Genomic DNA, 6,163 nt, shown 5'->3' with positions numbered 1-6,163 from the left:
GACATAACATTCACACTTGACCTCTCTCTGGCCCACACAGATCTCCTCAAACAGTGCCTTTAATAATGTTCTGCCCCAGTGACAGAACACGGTCCAGCCAGCGTATCCCCCCCTTGTGGGTGAGAAAGTATGGTCACTGTTCCTTGGTTATTTTTCCATCTAGTGTTATTACTCTAGTTACGTGAGGTATTTGTGTGCGTGCCTCCCACTACTTGACAGTCCTTGATGGAAAAGACTGTTCTTGTCCCTCCCCAGTATCTAGTGGTTTAGAAGGGTTCAACAAAAGTTTCTTTAAAAAAAAAAAAAGATTTTATTTATTTATTCATGAGAGACAGAGAGAGGCAGAGACACAAGCAGGCTCCATGCACTGGGAGCCTGACGTGGGACTCAATCCCGGGACTCCAGGATCACACCTTGGGCTGAAGGCAGGTGCTAAACTGCTGCGCCACCCAGGCTGCCCCGGAAGTTTCTTTAATAAATGATCTTTGGTCTATTTTCCCTCTGCTGTCCTCTCTCTGAAACCAGAAAGCAGCTGTTCAATTTTCTGAGTATTCCCCTGAGCCCCGAGAGATGGTATAGAAGGCTGGGCCCCCAGGATCAGTAATCTCGTCATTCATTCCTGGCCATAAACAGTATTCTGTCTCCCTGTTGAAGTCTCACCTCTTTCTGGGGGCATCTCTGTTCTTGGGATATCATTTTTTTTAAAGATTTTATTTATTTCTTCAAGAGGGACACAGAGAGAGGCAGAGACACAGGCAGAGGGAGAAGCAGGCTCCTTGCGGGGGACCTGATGTGGGACTCGATCCTGGAACCCTGGGATCACACCCTGAGCCAAAGGCAGGCGAGCGCCACTGAGCCACCCAGGTGCCCCTCTTGTGATATCTCTGATCCGTGCTACATCACGTCCCCCACCCCTACTTGAGGAGAGTCCGTGCGGGGCAGTGCGCCTTGGGAACCAGGATGCCAGAGAACAGGAAGGAAGCGCCCAGGTAACAGGAGGCACATCCGACTCCCGTCCCCATCCAGAGAGGAGAGTCGGGCATGAGTCCTGGGCTCACCAGGGTCCTGTGGGGCCCAGGGAGGAGGGGAGGACGGGCAGAGGTAGAGGGGGAGGGCAGAGGAAGGTGGGGGGAAGTGAGGGAGGGAAAAGCGGAGAAGGGGAGACATTTGCAGAGAGAGGAGTCCGAGGGAGAGGGATGGAGAGATGGAGAGGGACAGACGGACCGTGGTGGAGGGGAGTCAGCTACAGACACGGACCACCTCAGGGTCAGCACATAATGAAGGAAAGATCAATGCGTCACTTGCTGGAGAGTTGGGCAAGCAAAGATCTGAAGTCTTTAAAACTTTAAAAGAGTGTTTGAAAATTATTTTTGGACCAAATCAGAGAGGGAGACAAACCATAAGAGATGCTCAACTCTGGGGACAAACTGAGGGTTGCCGGGGGGGGGGGGGGGGGGGGGGGGGGGGAGTGGGGGGACGGGGTAACTGGGTGACCGCACTGAGGCGGCACGTGATGTCACAAGCCCCGGATGTTATGGGCAACCGATGAATCACTGAATTTTACCTCTGAAACTAATAATAGAAGAAAATTATTTTTGGCTTACAGGAGAACTTAAAACATTGCCAGTATGTGCTGTGAGGATGTTTTAATTTGGATTTTAAGTTGAAAAGCACACGCTTCTCCAAATCTTTTTATTCTCCTGTAATGAAGTGTGAAAAGAACCCTGGAAAGTGGGATCTGACATTTCGCTATACGCAAAGATGTTCTATGTTAATGACAACAGTGCCCCCGCCTTTTGGCCTCTTAGGCGACAACCACCGACGGCGAAGTCACGGATGGCCCCTGTGCTTTGCTGATGCCCCCGCACGTCCCACCTCTCACACGTAACCACTTTTCCTTGCATCTCCCACTTTGCTCACAAGGAACTACCTTCTGACAAGCAGATGCTCACCCCAGTTTCATGCTTCCAATTCCAGAAGCTTCTGAAAAGGGGGAGGATGACGGGCAGTGGTGATGGCAGCAGCTGAGGGAGCAGCAGGCAGCACAATCTGGCCTCCGAGGGTGAAGACCGTTCGTTCCCACCTGCCCCCTCCTCAACATGGACAGGATGGGAGGGCGAGATAGAGGAGGGCACCCATGGGCACCCCCCACCCCGACCTCCCCCAGCCTTAGCAGCAGAATTGGGAAGGCTCAGGGGTCCTGACATGCCTGCGGCCCCTGGGGGCTCCCTTACCTGCCATCCATCCCGCTTTACCTTTGGGAGAATCCGTAGGGTGGGTTCGCCAGGCTTTCCCCAACCTCTGCCATTATGTAATCTGGCAACAGATCCTGTGATGCTTTTCATGAATTTCCTTCATCATATCCTCCCTCCCCCAGAGAGAAGCAAATGCAATATATCTGCTTGTCTTTCCAAGTTGCTGACTGTAGACAGACTTTGCTGAAGAGATAAAAACCACACGCGATACCAGGGTTAAATCACATACATTTGTGTATGTACGTCTGTGTATGAAATACCTCACATTTTAGGATTCAAAATGTAGCACATGATATACAAACTGTGTAAAAATTTACTGCAAGGGTTAGTGTGAAATTAAAATCCTGACAGAAGGGTACACTTTACCTTCACAAAAGGGGTGGGGATGTAGTTGTGTGATATCCCCTGAGGGCGGCTACAGAAGTGCAGTTTATGATAAGATTAAAATCTTCCTCCTAATGAATCTTAACTGGAAACCGTAAGGAAAAGCCAGATAATGTAAGGGTGCAAAGAGATTTTCAAATAAAGCAGCAGTCTCTCTAGATTCCTTGACACGTTTTTTCCTGTCGCTGGTGGCGGCTACCCCTGAACTCAGAGAAGTGGGAACCTCCAGCTGGGGCAGAGGAAGGTGAGCAGCTGGGAGCTGGGGCATCCTCTGGAGAGGCATTGTCTTCGTCTTCGCACGTTGGTTCCTTCTTCATCCCCAGCAGCCTCTGCCCAGGAGCCCAGGAGCCCAGGAGCCCAGGAGCCCAGGAGCCCTGGAGCCCAGGAGCCAGGCCTTTGCCTCCTCTATCTTCTGCTTCTCCTCAGTTAAGACCAGGGCTGCCAGCACGTGCGTCCTGCTCAAGCCCACAGCCCGGGCTCAAGGCCACCTCCTGCCCACACAACGCCCTCTGGGACCTTCCCATGTCGGGAGCTGCCTCTGGTGGCAGACCTTCAGTCATGGGCAGAGTGTTCCCCGCTTTCTGAGGTGTCCTGTCCCAGGGCCCAGCATCTCGAGACACTGGAACCTACTCTCCCCAGTGAGCTGACGTCCGATTCCTACTGATAGGCACCACGAGGTGCCTAGGAGACTGGGAAGTCGGAGACAACGTCACCTTCCCTCTTGAGTCTGCGCCTCACCAACCAGGCTAATCTCTCCGTTTTCCCAACTGCCCCTATCATTTTGTTTCCATGTGGACCCACTGTCCTGGCTGCCAGGACCTCCTAACTGGTCATCGTCGTCTCTTCTTGTAGGATGGTGGCCAGGATGGGACTCATGCCTTAACTGTACAGCATCTGGTAGAGTGCTGGTCCCACTTTGGATATCGTCCTTCCATTGATTAAATACTGGTAGATACTGATGAGGCACACACTTTAAAAAGCCACAATCAGCTACGTACGGCATTGTGTTGACACAGATAAAAGTGACTCCAAAATGCCTCAGTAGAAAAACCCCACAATCTCACAACTCCAGACCTTAAATCTACACCTAAAAAAATATATGTAACCATCCCATTCTTTTTGATCTACTGAAATAATACACATCACACATCCCCTTCTTCCTTCTTTTGTTCTTCTTTCTACATCCACTAAGAGGAAGCTCTCAATTATGAAACTAGATGCATTTTAATTTTTTTGGCATCAATCTAACTTAAAAAAAAAAAGCAGTCACTCATTTCTCTCACTCCCTGTCCCCTACCTCTGGCAACTACCAATCTGGTTCTCTAGATTTATGAGCTTAATTTTATATACATATAAATATATATTTATATTTCCTGGATTCCACATATAAGAGAGATAATATTTATTTTTGTCTTATTTCATTTAGCATAATTCCCTCAAAGTCGATCCATGTTGTCACAAACAGCAAGATTTCATTCTTCTTGAAGGCTAAAAAATATTCTACTGCATGGAGATATACATATATATATTATGTGTATATATGTATACGCGTGTGTGTGTATATATATCTCCATATCTTTTATTACCCATTCATTCACTGATGGACACATAGGTGGCTTCTATATCTTGGCTATTGTAAATAATGTTGCAGTGATCACAGGGCTGCACATACCTTCTCAAACTAGTGTTTTCATTCTCTTCAGATAAATACCCGGAAGCAGAATTGCTGGATCATATGGGAGTACTACGTTTTAAAAGTAATCTCTATGCCCAACACAGGGCTTGAACTCATGGCCCTGAGACCAAGAGTAGCATGCTTTACTCCTTGTACCCCTGGTAGTACTATTTTTAATATTTTGAGGAACAGATGCATTTTAAAGACACCAAGCCTAGGGAAAGAGCTAGTTAAAATAGCTAAAAATCTCTTCAATAGCTAAAAAATCTCTTCCCAGTAAATGATTTTTTCCTATCACTACTTTTGCTGAAGTTGTGACCTTACTGAATGATGTGGGACATTAGAAGTTAACCGGGGACAAGAAAACCCTCACACCAGTTGTCAGGCTGGAGAAAGGGGCCAGTACCCTATTTCCTTGGAGAAAACAGAACCAAAAAAAAAAAAAAGAAAAGAAAAGAAAACAGAACCAAGTGTAAGCCAGAGACGGAATGGAAGGAACAGAAATTTTAACTGCATATGGGTATTTATGAGGTAAGAAACTTTCTTTCTGCTTGGTTATGACTTCTTCAAGAGCTAGAATCACTTTTTGACTTGTTGCTCACATGTAGTGCCACGCTTTCCAGAAATACTAATGCAGAACTGGTTCCCAGGAAAGTGTTTTCCAGACACATGAAGTCAGTTGTATGGCAAATTGGCAATTTTGGTCAGATGCAGGCTGGTTCCGGCCTTCTGAAGAGGCTGATTCTGTCTTTTCTGGAGTATGCTAAGCCAGGCATGTCTGGTGCCTGCGTGCCAGGTAAGTGCCCTCCCATGCCAACTGCCACCTCCATCTCATGGGTGGGTCTGGCCTTCGTCCTTCATGGCTCGATGAGGAGGCCTGCTTCCTGAGGACCACTGCACAGCCATGCACAATGAGCCAGGCCTTCCAGTCCCTGTCCTGGCATCTGCCATCATCTCTGCAACAACCGTAGAGTTCATTTGATTCCGGAGGCCAGGCCGTGACTAATGGAACCAATAAACTGGATGTCTGTAACCAGAATGATCCAAATGCCAAAGTTTTCCAACATAACTCATCTGCATTATATGACCTTAGTATTATAATGTTCCATTGAGTATAGTTAGACCTTGTTAAAAATTGAGGCTGTGTGGTATGAGGAGACAACGTGACTGACATAAAGAAACTGGTAAGGGGATCCCTGGGTGGCTCAGTGATTTAGCGCCTGCCTTTGGTCCAGGGCGTGATCCTGGAGTCCCAGGATCGAGTCCCGCTCGGGCTCCCTGCATGGAGCCTGCTTCTCCCTCTGCCTGTGTCTCTGCCTCTCTCTCTCTCTCTCTCTCTCTCTCTCTCTCCATCATGAATAAATAAAATCTTAAAAATCTTAAAAAAAAAAAAAAAAAGAAAGAAACTCAAAAGAAGGCAGCAGCCTATACAAACAAAAACTCACCCAAGTTCCCTCCTCTGAAGGCTTAACCTGACTTTAATTCTGAATATCACCAGTCTCTGGTGACCTAAACCACATGAAGCTCAGTACATTTGGTCTAATAGAGCTTTCTTTGGAAAAACTTCTAGATTTTTGCTGGTGTTTTATTTTTCACAAAGATCGGGAAACTCCTTGTTCTGTTTTTGGCATTTAGACCCTGTGGCAGAACCACCCCACAGGGCAGTGGTGCGCCATGGCAACAGGCCCCGGCGGAAAGGTCTCACTGGCCATGCCACACAGAGTTGCCCACCTGCCTCCCAGCCTCTGCTGGGGCTCTGCTGGCGCTCTGCTGGCTCTCACTCTGCTGAGAGCCACTTCTTGCCCCCCGCCTCCCCAGGCACCACCAGCAGCCAGATACTACAGGAGCC

This window comes from Vulpes vulpes, chromosome 4 (genome assembly GCF_048418805.1).
Source record: "Vulpes vulpes isolate BD-2025 chromosome 4, VulVul3, whole genome shotgun sequence".
Taxonomy (NCBI): Eukaryota; Metazoa; Chordata; class Mammalia; order Carnivora; family Canidae; genus Vulpes; species Vulpes vulpes.
The sequence above is the reverse complement of the archived record's forward strand: the minus strand, read 5'-3'. Positions refer to the sequence as shown.